Source organism: Ambystoma mexicanum, chromosome 7q (genome assembly GCF_040938575.1).
Source record: "Ambystoma mexicanum isolate Mex_15411 chromosome 7q, UKY_AmexF1_1, whole genome shotgun sequence".
NCBI lineage: Eukaryota > Metazoa > Chordata > Amphibia > Caudata > Ambystomatidae > Ambystoma > Ambystoma mexicanum.
The window spans coordinates 556,833,750-556,851,161 of record NC_090941.1 but is presented as its reverse complement, the minus strand read 5'-3'; the positions used below and the strand labels follow the sequence as shown (position 1 = coordinate 556,851,161).

Genomic DNA, 17,412 nt, shown 5'->3' with positions numbered 1-17,412 from the left:
GAGGTGTAGTACGTCACATCTGTGGCCGGCGCATCACATGCCCCTGGCCACAAACCCTTTGTTAACTTGTGCATGCGCAACAGAGTTGTTACCGCAAAATAATGTATACCAAGAGCTATTGGCATGGATTGCCATACATGCCAGCATGCACACTTACAATTGTGTTTCAATTGATTACACGAGCGCTCTGCAGAATGCATGCATTAAAGAGGGGCTTGCAGCCCATGCCTTATAATACATCAGCCACAAATGTGCAGGTACACCGCCAGGGAAGTCACTTATGTTCAGCTAAAGACTCTGGGTAAGGCTCTTGTAACCAGGACTCATGTCTGGCAGAGAGTCTCCCAGGACCCCCCTTGTTATTTGCATATTTCAAGTAACTTTGGGTCTCACCCTAAGTTACTAGGGGAATCCAGACGAGGACCCCTTGCTCACTATTCTTAGAGAGGCACAGCTACACCCTACTGATGAGGTTGAACCAGACCGAAACACATGTCTGGGGTTGATGTTGGTACTCTTGTTCAGAGGAAAATTGCCTAGCATTTCGGTGCTGGACTGCCCCAGGGCAGGACAAAAACTGATATGTTTAGGATATTTCTCCTCTGTGAAAGATAGTGAGCTAAAGACTGTGGGTAAAAATGATACTTGTTCCGGTTGAGTTGAAGGTGCATTTGTAAATGAAATCTGTTTACCACCTGTCACATTGCAATGAAAACTCTGTTAAATCTGGGAAAACCATAAACCTGCCGATAGCGCTGCCTTTAATGAGGTCATATGAATGTGCTCAACCTGCTTAAAATAAGCTTTGCATATATCATCTGGGTAAGTTTAAAGCACCACAGCTGTATCAGTGGTTGTGTTATTATTGTGAGCGTCATTTTGTGGAAACAAATGGCCTCCATAAAACAGTTATTGCCTTGGCTTAATGCTACAGTAAAAAAACACTGGAAAAACATTTGATGCTGGGTTTGTTTAAAAGAAGTGGCAATGGGAACTGTATATCATTTTTTACATTCTTTCTGCTGCTAGCTCTTGGCTGGCGTAGTTCAATATATTTTTAGACTTAGAAGGTCAAATGCCAGAATAAACCAGTTGTTAGGGAAATGATAACACATTAAAAAAAAATCACATTTTACAAATACATTCTCAAGAATACTAGAATATCAGTGTATACGATATGAACACCTCGATGTTCAATTGAGCATTGATAAGATTTCACGGGGTATAGCTGAAGCAAACATTAACATTTTTTATTTGTTCTTTCAGCACAGCTTATGAATGGCACTCATTAAATCAAGTTGCTTCATGTAGGTGTAATTTCGGGTGTGGTTTACAGTGTGCATGTTTTCCCTCATCTGTTCCAACTGGATATATTTATTACCTGTTGGTTAGAAAGCATTGTTCCCCTTTGGACAAAAAAGTGATGGCAGCTGCCATTTTACATTTCACACTTACTTACCTGACTCACCAGTTCACGCAATGGCCACCTTTGGTGTGTCCAAGCGGTGGGACACATGTCCTTACCTGAAGATATCCTGTCAGAAAACCTGCCTGCCAACCCTCTCGGGACAGCACATAATGGTACAGCCCTGTGGCTGGCATTATAAGGATTTGCATACCAAAGGTTGCCTTGAGGATAGTTACTGGAGCCCTACTTTTTACAAGAAAAGCAGAATTTTGTATGTTAGAGTGAGGGCCAGATTCATTTTGGACACAAAGTCAATTTATTTTAATTTCATTTTCATAGGTAGGGACATTCTCTTTTTCATTCTCTTTTGGTTAGGGCAGCCAAACCCATTTATTTTCAATAAATATGGAGAATATTGAGAACATTGCAACTTTGGGTCCGCCTCTCATTGCTGACCACTCACACAATTTAGGTACTGCCAGGTCTGTCATTGGCAGGCAGTGGAAATGGAGGCCTTTCATGGGCCCAGCAAACAAAAATCTGCTTGGGCCCACTGTTTTGTTTTCATTATACCTTGATGACCTTCATGTGCCAATTTAATTACCTGTTCCCTTAACCCCACTGGAGGTGTAATGCGGTAACCTCTGAAAACAAACTCTCCCTCCACATGTACTTCGTCTCTAATAGACCACAACTCTTCTATGCCCCAATTTATGAGACCTTCCTTCTAGAGTGACCCCTTTTTAACTAGTATTTTCTTAGCTTGTTAGAGAGCTCTGTTTTCTGCCATTTTTTATATCCCAGTCCTCCTTCGAAATGACAAACTATTCAATCACCAGCACAAGTTTGTCCTCACGCACATCTATAGCGTCTTCGTTTGCAGAGAAATGTGACCAACAGTCTGCTGGTATATTCCTTTTCCCTGGAAAATATTCAACCCTGAAGGTGTATTCCTGCAGCGAGGTGACCCATTTTTTGCTCCTGGTAGACACTCACTTTGTCCAGACCTTTGGACACAAAAGTATCCCTCAATGACATGTGATTGGTGCGGACGTCAATGGTAATGCTGCACAGAAATGTCCTGAGCTTTCTGCCTGCCCATTTGACAGCAGCTAACTGTTCCTTAACTAAGGTTGAGATGCCAGCTCGAATCCTTTGAAGAGCCGAGAAGCAAACGCTATTATAAATTATTCTCTCCCTTCCTGTTGGTATAGTACTGCACCCAGACACACACTAATGGCATCCATATATATAATGGTCTACTTTCCTATTTTAAACTTCCTAAGTGAAGTGCTTGATCGCATCAAATTCTGCATTGCATACATTTGTACATTCAAATAGGGTTTTGTTCTTGCGCAAATATCTCATATGAATGATCTCATTTGTCAAATTCGGTATAGCAAGAATCATACTCAGGTGTCCCCAAGATAAAATGTAGTTCATTTCTATTCATGGGTTAGGGTGTGTCCTTGACAACATTAAGTAAGTTAGTCCTTGTGTGTATTAATGTCCCTTCCAGAGATTATTCTGTTACGCTCACCTGGCTCCCACAGAGGCGTCGATCGGAACTGGACAGCTGCGGTCTCCACCAATGTGACGCGTACGGCCGAGATGACGGACTGGACTGGCCCACCTAGCTTCGTTTGCTTGGCCCGTAGGAATATTCTTCTGCAAATGGAGAAAGGGAATTAACCACCCGTGGAGTTGAGCGTAAAACCCCCACCCCCGCTGTTCTCCCCACAGATCACCTTTGATGTCCCCTCTTATAGTCTCACCTGATGGTTTGAAAAGATGAGCTCTCCATCCTGCATTGAGCGCAGGGGCGCGTTGATAACCAGTTGCTTCACTGGCTCGAAGGAATTGGTGAGTTAAAGAACAATATTGACTCCGAGATTCCCGGCAAGACGCTGTATGTATAAAGTTCGTAAGAGTTCAATTGCCTGACTTTCACTCTTGTCCGATTCCTTGCAGGTTGCAGCTTGACCCTAATGAAGAGTTCCTTGTGGCAACCGGTAGTATTCTGGTAAGGATTTGTATTTTCCAACACAGTTCGATAAAATAATGTCAATATGTAACCTGTTGCTTTCTCCCTTATTCGGGCGCTGAGAGAAAGTAGGAAGTCTCTGGGAATAATACCTCCGGCGGTAAAATCAGGTAAGTCTATTGTGGTGAGGAGGGTTCCCCTTGTTAGTCCCTTTGTTTCACCTTGCTGTCCTTTTGTTTCCCCTTAGGGGCCGGGATGTGGCGAAGATGCAGTGGAAGCGGCGCCGACCCGTGAAGAGGAATAGTACCCCCGGTGGCAAAATCAGGTAAGTCTATGGGGGGGTAACTAATATTCCTCTGTGTATTCCCTTGGCTCACCTTGCTGTTCTTGTCTTCTCCTTAGGTGCCAGAGTGCGGCGGGAACATGCAGGAGGATGCGGTGGAATGTGAAGATGCTGCGAAGGCCGGTGAGTTCAGCGCGGCGCTGCAGCAGGCGAGGCGACGCGCATAAATAGCTTCTTTCTTCCAGCTCGAAGGCGCGATGGATCGGGAATTCAGGTAAGGATCAAAGGTATTGCTCTTGTTCTAACCTTTTCTCCTTCTTTCTCCCTTTTTCTAGGAGCTCCAAACTCGAGGCGGGATTGGCAGAAGGCTGACTGCAGACTTGCAGGCACGGTGAGCGTTACACTGCTGGATGCAGAATAATGCGAAGCGTGTGCTGCTCTTCGGGCGTGGTTTAAATAGCCTCCAAAGTAGTCCCAGGTAAGTATTCCTCCTCAGCCCCGCCCGAGTAAAAAAATAGTCCCTAAGTAAAGTAGTCCCTTCCAAGCCTCTTTTGGCTTGGAGCTCTTCCAGCATGGTCTGCATCAGGTAAGTTTGCAGCATGGTCTGCATCAGGTAAGTTTTAATCTATGAGCCTGGCGCCTATGGCGTCAGGACTGACTCTCCATATGTGCCTGGCGCCATAGGCGCCAGGACTGGACCCAAATAGCCCCTAGCAGGGGTTGTTGGGCTTGCTTGGGATAACTTGATGCCTGCTTCCGGGGTTGCTGGACTTGGTCTGGGTCCCCGGGAGTAGGCATCATGACAGCACTCCCCCCCAAGGCCCCTCCTAAAGTCGTTCTTCCCTGTGGTTTCGGTTTGTCTGGGAAATTTCGGTGGAATTTTTTCACCAATCGGGGTGCATGAACATGGTCACTAGGTTCCCATCACCTTTCCTGTGGACCGTAACCTTTCCAGTCGATTAAATAAAAGAGTTTTGACTTCATCAGCTTGGAGTCCAGGATGTTCTTAACTTCAAATTTGGGTTCTCCGTCTACAAGGATAGGGTCTGGTGGCTTGGTTAGTCTTGTCCCTGATTGCACTGGCTTCAAAAGTGACACAAGAAAGACGGGGTGAATTTGCATATTAGCAGGTAAGTCCAACTTGACAGCCACCGGGTTGATAATGGCCTTAATAGAGTAAGGTCCCAAATATCTGGGGTTAAAGGTCCGTGTTCCCTTTAGAGGTATATGTTTTGTGGCTAACCATACTTGGTCCCCTATCTGGTATTGTGGAGTATCACTTCTATGCCGATCAGCATCTTTCTTGTATTCTTCTTTCGCCTGTTTTAAATGTGTAGTTGCTTCCTTAAAGGCTTGTGTAATCGTAGCGTGCAGATGGTCCACTGCAGGCATTTCTAAGTGTTGGAGTGAGTCAAGGTCTGAGGTTCGAGGATGGTGCCCATATAAGGTATAAAAGGGGCTTTGTCCAGTTCCAGAGTGTACTGAATTATTGTATGCATATTCGGCGATCCAAAGAATGTCTTTCCAATAACTCTCAGTCTGATGTAACATACAACGCAGGTATTGTTCGAGAGTCTGGTTGGTCCTCTCAGTTTGACCATCGGTCTGGGGGTGGTGACTGGTCGATAACCTCACATCGATTTGCCCCAATTGACAGCATTTTTTCCAAAAATGTGAAATGAATTGACTGCCCCGGTCAGAGACCAATATGGACGGAAATCCGTGTATGCGAACAATGTTTTCGAGGAACTCCTTGGCCAGGATTGAAGCTGAAGGTAATCCCTTTAAAGGAATAAAGTGGGCCATCTTGGAAAAAAGATCCACAATAACTAGAAGGGTGTTAAATCCATTGCATAGGGGTAGATCAGTAATAAAGTCTAACGATAAGGTGTGCCAGGGTGTAGGCGGAATGTCTAAAGGTTGTAAGAGTCCAGCTGGTTTTTTCTTTTGACTTTTGTTTTGGGCGCAAATGCCACAAGACATCACAAATGATTTAATATCCTTTCGCCAGGTGGGCCACCAGAATTGTCTTTTAATTTTAGCTTCAGTTTTTGCAATAAATGGGTGCCCCTCCATTAGGGTATCATGATAACGGAAAATGACTAGCTCTTGTAGTTCCTTGTGTGGCAGAAATAGCCACCCTTGGTAATAAGGCAGATCATTGGTGACAGAGTAGTCCGAGCCTTTTTTTACCCAGTCATGCAGGGCTGTAGGATCAAAGAGTTGCTGGATCTTTACCTGAATGTCCTCTAGTGTCTGTAGAGTAGTCATGCCAAGAATTCTTTGTTCGGAAATTCTAGGTACTGGTTGTGGGTTCACTTCTGCCTCTCCCATCCCTATTCGGGATAAGGTGTTTGCTTTACCATTCTTACAACCTGGTCGATAGGTTATTACGAAATCGAACTCGGCAAAGAACAATGCCCATCGGAGTTGACGTGACGATTGGGCCTTGGCTGTCTTTAAATACTGTAAGTTCCGGTGATCGGTGATCACAGTAATGATATGCCTGGCACCGAGAAGATAGTGCCGCCAAGCCTTGCAGGCGGATTTAATGGCTAATAACTCCTTGTCGGTAACCGCATAGTTCAACTCGGGTTCCGAGAACTTTCTGGACCAAAATGCTACTCGATGAAGCTGGCCAGTTTCAGGGTCCTTTTGAGACAGGACAGCTCCCATGGCTAGACTGGATGCATCAGTTTCCACTATGTATGGAAGTTCAGGGCGAGGGTGCTTTAATACAGGTGCAGACGTGAATTTCGCTTTCAGCTCTTGGAAGGCATTTTCAGCTTCTTCAGTCCACATAAAGCGTTTATATTGCTCTTGTTCTAACCTTTTCTCCTTCTTTCTCCCTTTTCCTAGGAGCTCCAAACTCGACGCGGGCGTGGCAGAAGGCTGGATGCAGACTTGCAGGCACGGTGAGCGTTACGCTGCTGGATGCAGAATAACGCGAAGCGTGTGCTGCTCTTCGCGCGTGGTTTAAATAGCCTCCAAAGTAGTCCCAGGTAAGTATTCCTCCCCAGCCTCGCCCGAGTAAAAAAATAGTCCCTAAGTAAAGTAGTCACTTCCAAGCCTCTTTTGGCTTGGAGCTCTTGCAGCATGGTCTGCATCAGGTAAGTTTTCAGCATGGTCTGCATCAGGTAAGTTTTAATCTATGAGCCTGGTGACTATGGCGCCAGGACTGACTCTCCATATGAGCCTGGCGCCATAGGCGCCAGGACTGGACCCAAATAGCCCCTAGCAGGGATTGCTTGGGATAACTTGATGCCTGCTTCTGGGGTTGCTGGACTTGGTCTGGGTCCCCGGGGGTAGGCATCATGACAGATATTGCCTAAAAACTAAAGTATCAATGTTTGTTGAATCTGCAAATGTTTTTACTTAAAGTCAAATCAAACTCTTTCTGCTACTTAGTACCTTTGACAGTCGTTGGTAGTTCTCAACTGCATCTCTTACATACACTAGGATACCATCCTGGAAACAAAGAACTCCCAAATCCAATTGAAAAATATGGGACATTGCTCATTGAAAGATTCAAGGGGCCAATACCAGACCAAATAACATTCATATGAACTGATAAAGTGTCCCTGGCTTGAGGAAGGCTGCTAATATCTGTCAGCTCTGGTGGAGTCTAATTTGGTGATACCCTGATGTCAAATCCAGTGTAATGAGGATCTGTGCATTCCCTATAGTGAAAAGCAGTTCTGATGTGTTGGGTGGATGATGATCCGGGATGATTTAACGCTCTCAAATCAATGCATTGTGAAAGTTCTCTTGTGGATTTCGAATACTACCATGAGAGGGGAACCCAATCTGAGGTTTCTATCCTTTTAATGATGCCTTGAGACTCTAATTTATAAAGTCTGATCTTTACTTTTTTCCTCCGTGATAGTGGAATGATTCACAATTTGTGAACAACAGGACGTGATTCGAGCTGCAGCTCAATTTGTTACAAAAATCCTTTCAGACATCCCACATCGCCTCTGAAAATGTCTGCATGTCCTGCGTACTCAAAACTCAACACAGTCTTAAATGAATTTGGGTTCAGCTTCAAGTCTAATGACTTTTGAATAAGCCAGCTGAAGGGAGGCATGGATCTGCTACTGGTTACACAAACTTTCACTGAAGCTGGTCTGCTTTTAAATGTGAAGTGAGCTTAGAGCCACCCTATTACATCTATTCTTAAACCTCCATATGGTGCTGGTTTGATGCCAAGCGAGAGGTTGACATCCAAATGTAGAATCAAATTTCTTCTTTGGCAGTAATGTGTACTTAGCTCCTAAATCTATCATCATTAGCATGGGCCTGCCACTTATGTGTACTACTGCTCATGGTCCAGCAAAGTCCTCCTCATCATCCTCTATGGCGTAGGTAGCTTTTTCTAACTCCTCACTAAATTAGTCTTGATGCTCAATCTGCAACATCTCACAATATTACCTATAAGCTTGCATTTTTGCAGAAGAACAAGTTACTTACCAACTGTAACGTTCTTTCGTCTGGATGTTCCTCCCACGTATTCCTCATCTTATGTATTCCTCATCTTATGATAAATCGTTATCTCCAGCTTCACTGCTTCGGAAAAAAAAAATCTCGGCAGAGGGCGCTGTGCTCGAGGTCGTGGCGTCGATTGTTCCTCGACGGACTCCGTACTCTGTCGACGTCACCGATGGTATAAATAGCTCGAGCCGCGCCCGTTGCTTCAGTTCTGTTTTTTCGATAAAAATATAGGAGGAACACCCAGGCGTGCCCCATGACAGATTTATTCTTCGTGAGAGGAAAGTGTAAGAAAACATAAACTGTACTGCAGGGTAGGATGGGAGGGTCGATGAGGAATACGTGGGAGGAAAATCCAGTCGAAAGAACGTTACAGTTGGTAAGTAACTTGTTCTTCGAATGGATTGTGTCCTCCCACGTATTCTTCATCTTATGATAGACTCCCATAGAAGTGGCAATTTTGGAGGTGGGAGTACTAATTACAGTTTTCATGGACAGAATGCAGAACTGCCTTGGCAAATAACCCTCATTGGAGGAGGCAGTATCCAAGCAGTGATGCTTTATAAAAGTATGCATTGTTTTCCAAGTTGCAGCTAAACAAATATCTGCTGCCGGAACTCCCCTCTTTAGAGCCGCAGAAGTAGCCATTCCCCTTGTAGAATGGGCTCGAAGCCCATCTGGTGGGTCTTTTCTAGTCTGTGCAGTCTCTCCTCTTCCTTGCCCAAATGAGGAGGAGGATAAAATGTTGGTAGTATTATTCTTTGTGACAAATGGAAGTCCGAAACTACCTTTGGTAAAAAGGAAGGTTTAACATTAAGGACTACCTTATCCTTATAAAAAACAGTATATGGTGGTTTGCATGAGAGAGCTAGAAGTTCACTAACCCTGCGGGCTGATGATAGGGCCACAAGAAGGACAGTCTTTAGTGTTAGTAGCCTCAATGGACAGGAGTGCAGAGGATCAAAAGGTATGCAAGTCAAAAATGTTAGTACTAAATTTAAATCCCAAGTTGGGACATGAAAAGGTACTGGAGGATATACGTTAGCAAGCCCTTTTAAGAATTGAATGATTAATGGTATTTTGAAATATGAAACCTCTTCCGAGGTGCGCTTGAAAATGGACAGCGCAGCAAGGTATCCTTTTATTGTTCCTATCTGGAGCCCCAGATTGGCTAGATGTAACAGAAAAGAGAGCACCATTGGAGTGCCACATTGAAAAGGGTCCACATCCTTATCTTTGCACCAGTTACTAAACCTGTTCCAGCGACATCAGTACAAAGATTTTGTTGCTGGTCTTCTGGCCGAAAGCAAGACTTCCATTACGTCATCCGGAAGATCCCAATCCTTGTATCTCAACCTCTCAGAAACCATGCGTGAAGGTTGAGTGTCTTGACCTCTGGATGGAGAACCCGACCTTCCTCTTGCGAGAGAAGATCCTCTCTTTGTGGAAGACGTATTGGAGGGCAGATGGACATGTTTAGAAGGTCCGGGTACCATGTCCTCCTGGCCCAATCCGGGGCAATTAGGATCATGGTTTGCCTGAACTTTCTCAACCTCCTGATTACTTGAGGAATCACGGGGACTGGGGGAAACGCGTACAGCAGTGGAAACTTCCACTCCACTACGAATGCGTCTCCCAGAGCTCCTCTTTGAGGAAATTCCCTTGAGCAGAACTGATCCCACTTCCGGTTGATCGCGGTGGCGAACAGATCCACTTGAGGGGTTCCCCAAAGGGTGAAGATCTCCGGAAGAACTTCCTGAGCCAGCTCCCACTCGTGAGAGACCGTGCTCTGCCTGCTCAAAGCGTCTGCCGCCGTGTTCTTCTCTCCGGCTAGGTGAATTACCGATAGAGAGATTCCTTCTCGTATTGCCCAGAACCATAGCTGCATTGCCTCTCTGCACAGTGGTAGTGACCCTACTCCTCCTCTTTTGTTGAGGTAGTACATGGCCACTGTGTTGTCTGTCATTATCAGGACATTCTTTCCCTGTACAGAGGGCAGAAAGGCCATCAGCGCTAGTCTGATTGCCCTCAGCTCCAAAAGGTTGATGTGTAGTTTGGACTCCGATGGAGACCAACGACCGCTGATTGTCAGTTCTTTGGTGTGTGCTCCCCACCCCGTGAGTGAGGTGTCCGTCACCACTGTTATCTCCGGCCATGGTTGCCAAAAAGATTCTTCCTTGAGAATGTTGTTGTTGCAAGCCCACCATAGAAGATCCTGAGCAACTGCGCTCGGGACTTGCAGAAGATCCGACATATTCCCTGAGAACTGGGACCACTGAGTTCTGAGTGCCCATTGGAGGGATCTCATTCTCAAACTGGCCTCTGGTACTAGGAAAATGCAGGATGTCATTGAGGCCGAGCAACCTGAGAAAATCGAAGGCCGGTAAACGTTGGGCATTCTGGAACTTCGTTACCATCTGCTGGATGTGGAGAGCTCTCACTTCGGGAGGCAAGGCTTTGCCCGAGGAAGTATCCAGGACTGCTCCAATAAACTGGAGCTTTTGGAATGGTATCATGTGGGACTTCTTGTAATTGAGGGAGAAGCCCAGTCTGTGAAGGGAGTGACGGGTGATTGACAGATGATCTTGAGCTTGTTCGGGAAAAAGCGCTCTGATCAACCAGTCGTCCAGGTAGGGGTAGATGTGAATACCCCCTCTCCTGAGACTCGCTGCCACAACTGCCAACAGTTTGGTGAAAACCCTCGGGCGGAGGTCAACCCGAATGGCAGAACCCGAAACTGATAATGAGAGTTGCCAATCGCAAACCTCAGGTACTTTCTGTGCTTTGGATGGATTGGCACATGAAAGTAAGCACCCTGAAGGTCCAATGATACCAACCAATCTTGGAGTTGGAGAGCCTGAAGGATCTGAGAAAGAGTGACCATCTTGAACTTGTCCTTCCTGAGGAACTTGTTCAAGTTTCTTAAGTCCAAGATGTCTTAGTCCTCCGTCCTTTTTTGGGATGGGAAAATATGGGGAGTACCAACCCCTGTTCCTCTCCGCTACAGATACCTGTTCTATAGCACCTTTTCCTAGCAGGGTGAAAATTTCCTGCAACAGGAGCGGGTCTGGAGTTTTTACAGAGTTGGCTCCCGGTGGATGATTCTGAGTCCTTTTTTGGAAGGGGAGACGGTAACCTTGAGCTACTGTTTCCAGTGCCCAAGCATCTGAGGTAATGCCTCGCCATTCCTTCATATGCCGAGAGATCCTGCCTCCCACTGGTGTTTTGTGCAACAAGGTCTCAGAGGGATTTGGAGGCGGCTGCAGGAGTGGCTGAGGGTACAGATGCCGCTCCTGAGGCTGATTTTGCACCTCTTCCTCGTGCTACACGAGGGAAGTTTCTTTTGCCCCTTTGAGAAGTCTGTCCTCTTCCTCTACCAAATCAGGAGTAGTAACGAAAAGAACGACCCCTCCATGAAGATGAGCCGGAATAGGGTTTTAGAGGCTGGCGCATGGAGGCACTAAGCGATTTAGCTGCCGCTTTCGAGGTCTGCAGTTTTTCTAGGCTTTCATCAGCCTTACTGCCAAACAGCCTCGAGCCATGAAAGGGCATGTTGAGGAGTCTGGCTTGCACGTCTGGTGCTAACCCGGACTTCCTCAACCACGCAAATCTGTGTAGCACAATGCTTGCAGCCATGGATCTGCTGATACTATCAGCAGTATCCAGTCCAGACTGGAGACATTCCCCCATTGCCTCCTTCCCGTCTTTGACTATATTCAGGAAGCCTTCCCTTTCCCCGCCTTCTGGAATATGCTCAGCCGCCGCCGAAATACAGTCCCACAGTGTATGGGTAAACCTGGCCTGGGTACAGGTGACATTTATCGATTTAAGAGCCATACTGCCTGAAGTGAAAACTTTACGTGCCTAGGAATCAACTTTTTTATCCTCTCTAGCTGGAGGGATAGTGGGATATGCAGTTTGCTTTGATGTGGATGCTGCCTGAATAACTAGACTTTCTGGAGTCGGATGCCTGTTTAAGTATTCAGGATCCGTACCAGCTGGTCTGTATTTCTTGGAGAAATTACTATCTGCAGCAGGAATGCTCTCAGGCTTTTCCCAGTTTTTCTCCACCCTCCTCTGAAGAGCCCTGTGAAATGGGAGAACTGGATCTTTTTGAGGACCTCTGACAATTATATCTGTCATGTCATCTTGTTAAAAAACGGGTGAAGTGTTACCCCAACCCATATACTCAATTACTCTGGTCATAAGACTCCTGTACCCTGAGTCTGCATGCTCTGTAGGATCAGGTCTGGCAAACTCTAATTCTGGGGAGATGTCAATTCCACTGGCAGAATGTAGAGTGTCACTCAGGTCTCTCATTTTGGACTCTTGATCAATGAGTTCCTCAGGAACTTGTTTCGTACCATATGAAACTCCAAAGGGAGTAACTTCCTCTTCCTCCGAGCCAGATTACTCATAAATTGAGGACATGGACTTAAAACAAGTCTGACCTGGGCAACGGAGTAAATCTTCTTTCTTCCTCTACTATACGTGTCGAAGGAATAGAAAAATCCCTCGAAGTTGTCGAAGGAATCTTCGATGACTTCGATACAGGCGTCAAGGTTATTTCGACGACTTATGTTTTTTATATGGCACTGGAGAGGTGCTCGACTCTCGAAGAGTCCTCGACGACTTGTTGTCGACTCGAGTTTTTCGGTTTTTACCAAGGTAGTCTTAGACTTCCCTTTGTCGTCCAATGGAGCGACCCTAGGGGTATGGCTCTTCCGAGGTTCATTCGAGGGGGTCGGGGCCGCATTCTCGAATACCTCCATCATCTTTTTACGAAATTCTTCCCATTTTCTGGGAGAATCCGATTTTGTCGGACATCGAATTTCTTCGGTCGACTCGGAAGATGATGATGAGGGAGAGCTATGTCTCCTCTTCATTCTTTTGGACGAGGAAGAAGAGTGTCTCGATCTACTCCTAGATCGAGATCTCTTTGAATGCCTATGGCGATCCGATTCCTTTGAATCAGTCGCTTTCTTATGTTTTTTGGATGTAGCCTTCTGAGAGGCTTTCCTCCCCACCGACAGTTTACCTCGCCTCTCACGAAGAGCTTTCTCGTCATGGATTGGCAGGAACCACAGTCGTTGGTCCGGTGACTGGAACCGAGACACCACAGACAAACTCGGTGGGGATCCGTGATCGACATTTTCGATCCACAATCTACACACTTCTTGAACTCAGTATTGGGTGTCGAAGGAGTCGAAGAAGACGACATTTTCTTCACAGAAAATCTCAAGCACGCCGTTCTCGATAGCGAAGCGATCGGAAAAACGGAACTGAAGCAACGGGCACAGCTCAAGCTATTTATACCATCGGTGACGTCGACAGAGTATGGAGTCCGTCGAGGGACAATCGACGCCACGACCTCGAGCACAGCACCCTCTGCCGAGAATTTTTTTTTTCCGAAGCAGCGAAGCTGGACATAACGATTCATCATAAGATGAGGAATACATAAAATGAGGAATACGTGGGAGGACACAATCCATTCGAATATATGTTACTGCAGTACAAGAAGGGCTGTTGGCTTTGCGTCCCAATCCATTACACCTAGGGCCATCACGAGGGGGGGGGGCAGGAGGGGCAAAGTGCCCCAGGCCTTGCGCTTGTGAGGGGCCTCGCGGCACCCTCTCCTGAGTGAAAAGAAGGCAGCACATTCCACCCGTGTCCTTTATTCACACAGGGGAATATGCGGTCTGCTCTCTGCCTCTGCAATGATGTTGCTGTTTGACGCAAAGCTGTTTGGCTCTGCAACAAACAGCAAATAATGGGAGACAGCAGGGCTCAGAAGTGAGCTCTGCTGCCTCCCGTTATTCAGCTGACAACGTAGACATGCTGAATGACAAAAGAGGACTCCTCTCCTGTCAGTCAGTGTGTTCACGTTGCTCAGCGTGAACACGCTGACTGATAGGGGTCCTCTCCTGTCAGGCAGCGTATCTACATGTCTGAGTGAAGGGAGGGCCATCCGGTCCTCCTGTGGCTGCGCGGGTGCTTTTGAAGGGTGCATGGAGGTAAGAAGGTAAGTGTTTTTTTTATTTTTTTATTAAATGTGCATATGTGTGTATTTAAATTAAATTAGTATTCATATGTGTATGAATGCATGCATGAATATGGGTGTTTATGTTAGTGTCAAATCTGTGTTTGGTTTTTATGTATGCATGCATGCAAGGAGTTGTTTGACTGGTGGATGAATGCATCTGTGAAAGAGTTGTATGTGAGTGTGTCTGCCAGCCGCTGCCCCTAAATTTAGCAGCCATGCGGGCCTCTTAATTAAAGAGTAGGGTCATGCCATCAGAGGTGCACCTAGGCTAAACTTTCTGGGGGTGGGGGGCTGGGACTAACACTTCAAATGTTGGGAGAGGTGCCAACTTCAGAGGCTGCAGGGGAGGGGCAAACTTACTTGTGTGGGGACATTTAACATCTTTCCACACTCAAATGAGACTATTCTGGTGAAGCTTCAATGTTACAAGCAGCTAACTATCTCCTTCATTTCTGGAACCTCACACTTAAGGACTGCACGTGAGATTGAGATGTCTCATGTCACCACTTCCCTTCTAATCACTCCCCTGGCATGCAAGTGCTAACCCCACATCACAATTTCAATTACCTAAATATGTATGCATATGAATGCAGGTGCTAACAGTGAAATGTTTTATGTTAGTAATGGCAGGGCCTTTCTTAACAACGAAGCCCAGGCACCGTTTAACGTCTGTGTCCTGTTCCGTCTGGCCAGGGCTGCGTTGGTCTGGCCGGCAGGCGATGGATGGCAGTTTTGAAAGAAGATAGTGAGTTGGGCCAATAAACCCATTGTGCTGTTGGTATGCCCACTGAGGGATGGCGTCTGGGTCTTTCAGCTTTTACAGTTAATATTGGATCCCAAGCAATTGGCCTCATGTTGGCAATCTTATGACACAGAAACCTACAGAAAATCTGCAGTGTTTAACCACCTTGTTGCATTATTTTGACTTCATTATTGATTTAAGCACTCCAAAGGTGCCTTTGCCTATTTTTCCAATCTGTAATGCAAGGGGTGCCCCACAAACATCAAAAAGAAATGAGCCCCCACCAGCCCTGACACATCTTCAGCCAGCCATGCTCCCACTTCCCTCCCAATTCCCTGAGCCCAGCTAGGAAACTGAAAGGCTATGTCACCTTCCCTTTGGCCACTTGTAGTACATTTCACCCTGATTCAGAGGCTGCTTACTTTCATAGTGCTATGCTCGTTTCTGGAGAGGTGGGCCATCTAAAAGCTGAGAACAGAAGTTAAGACTTTGGCTTTATCAAAGTGAGTCTGTTGAAATCGCATGGATAGGCTTTTGTGCTCTGCATGTTTGATGCTGCAGCCTCTCCTGAACAACTGCTACGGGCTGGCGACACATCGAAAGAAGCTGTCTGTCTCATAGTGGGAGGGCTTCAGCCCTCCCTAGCCAAGGGCTGGCACCGCCCATACACCCAGGTCGAGTCAACAAAGCCCAACATTTCGGGAGTGGGCTAGAGCCCGATCTGCTCAAATGTGTTGCTCCACTGCATGGCATTCATTTTGTTTGGGTTATTAGGTGTGCCACAAATAAGCCCAAACTATTGCTTTAGCAAACAGACAGTGATGGAAATAGACTTTTTTTTACTGGGGCACCCCTCCTACCACAGTGAAAGGCGCCAGACCCAGCGACGGGAGGATTAGGAGGGTGTAGGGCAGATATTTTAGTCACCCCATTGAACATAATGCCAGTAAGACTGAGATCCTTCTCATTGGGACCCCTGCTCCTGCTTCCCCCCCTCTCACTCTGACCGCCTTCCTTGGGCCCTCTTCCTTCGCCTTCCTGTGAGACAAAAAACCTTGGCGTTATCTTTGACTCCACTCTCACTTCCCCTTCCTCTCCCTCTCCCAGCACTTCTCTCTCTCACTCCCCACTGCACTTTAGCGCTGTCGCACTTTCACAATCTGAATGTCACAAGGCCTAGTAAGATCATTTGTATTGTCCTCCCTCTGGCTTCTCTCCCTTGTCTTGTCGCACCTAGAAACACTTGTGTACAGGTGCGTTATAAATGGCTTATCATAGCATAACGTTGACCTCATCCCCCTCAGCGGATTTATCATCAGCAAAGTTCTGCATTCTTTTTGTCTTTTCCAGGAAAGGTGGAGAGGTATATGCCTTTCAACAACTGTCGTGTGCTTTTCCATGTTTTGAGGCATGTGCATACCTTCTTATTGCTCTGGTGTCCCACTTGTGATGTGGCGCCCTGAGGGGCATTAGTAATATTTTATCCTGAGTGGTGGATTATGGAGCATTGGCTTACCTTCACTTGTCTTCAGTTTGGGGCATTGCCCTTCCCTTGACTTCTCATGGCCATGCTAATCGCTATGGCAATTCTGATCCAGTTCCTGCCCTCCCCACCTAAAACACCTCCTTATTGGAACTATTTGAGCTAACTTTAATAAAGCCTTGCTATCAAACTTTGCCCTCAAACTGTCTGTGAGTGTTTTTTCAAAGGGGTCTTCTGAGAGTTAATGACTTAATTCGGGTTGTAAGTACGGTACTGATGTAACACAAATGTCTTTACCAGGTCTGCCTTTAGCTACCTGATTTAAATGCACCCTGCCTGTCTTTTACTGAAGTCCTGTTAAAAAACAAACATTGACAAAGCTAACGGTTTTGGCTTGTGTATAAGTATTAGGCATTTGCCAGGCACTGTTTTTAGCTGCTCAGGTACTCAAACCATTTTGCACCTGCTAACATCAATGGTCAGTTAATATCAATACAGCAGTGCCTTTTCCACACCTACACGAAAGCCCAAACTGTTAGCATTGCCAATGCTTTTTTTTCTTTACCCTTGATGCACAGGACTATACATCAAGGTTAAAGCAAACATACTACTTGCCTGAATTGGCCCACATTGAATTTAGGCCAATTTAGCGAGTAATAACACTTATGGTTCACAGTCAGCCTGGACACACACTGTCTGTGGCATGGCATTCTACAGGCTGGGAGTCCTTACATGGTAATAATGGCAAATATTGGTGCAGCCTGCAGGGACATACAAGGGAACAACACCAGTGTATGTTTTGTGCAAAGGCGGCATGAAATGTATTGGAAAATGTTCCTGTGCACGGTTGGTGACTTGCAACTATTGGGTTTTTCCATGTGCTACCATACAAAACCAATTACAAACTGTATGGATTTCTACCCAATTTTGCAAAGAAAGTGCTGTAAAATGCATCATTTTGACCCAATGTTTCAAACATTT

At 46.1% G+C, this 17,412-nt stretch overlaps 1 protein-coding gene across 1 annotated transcript in view; it reads right to left on the bottom strand.

Moving 5' to 3' along the window:
• VWA8 (von Willebrand factor A domain containing 8) overlaps positions 1-17,412 on the bottom strand; it is a 3,012,337-nt gene that overhangs the window by 691,229 nt on the left and 2,303,696 nt on the right. The window lies entirely within an intron of this gene.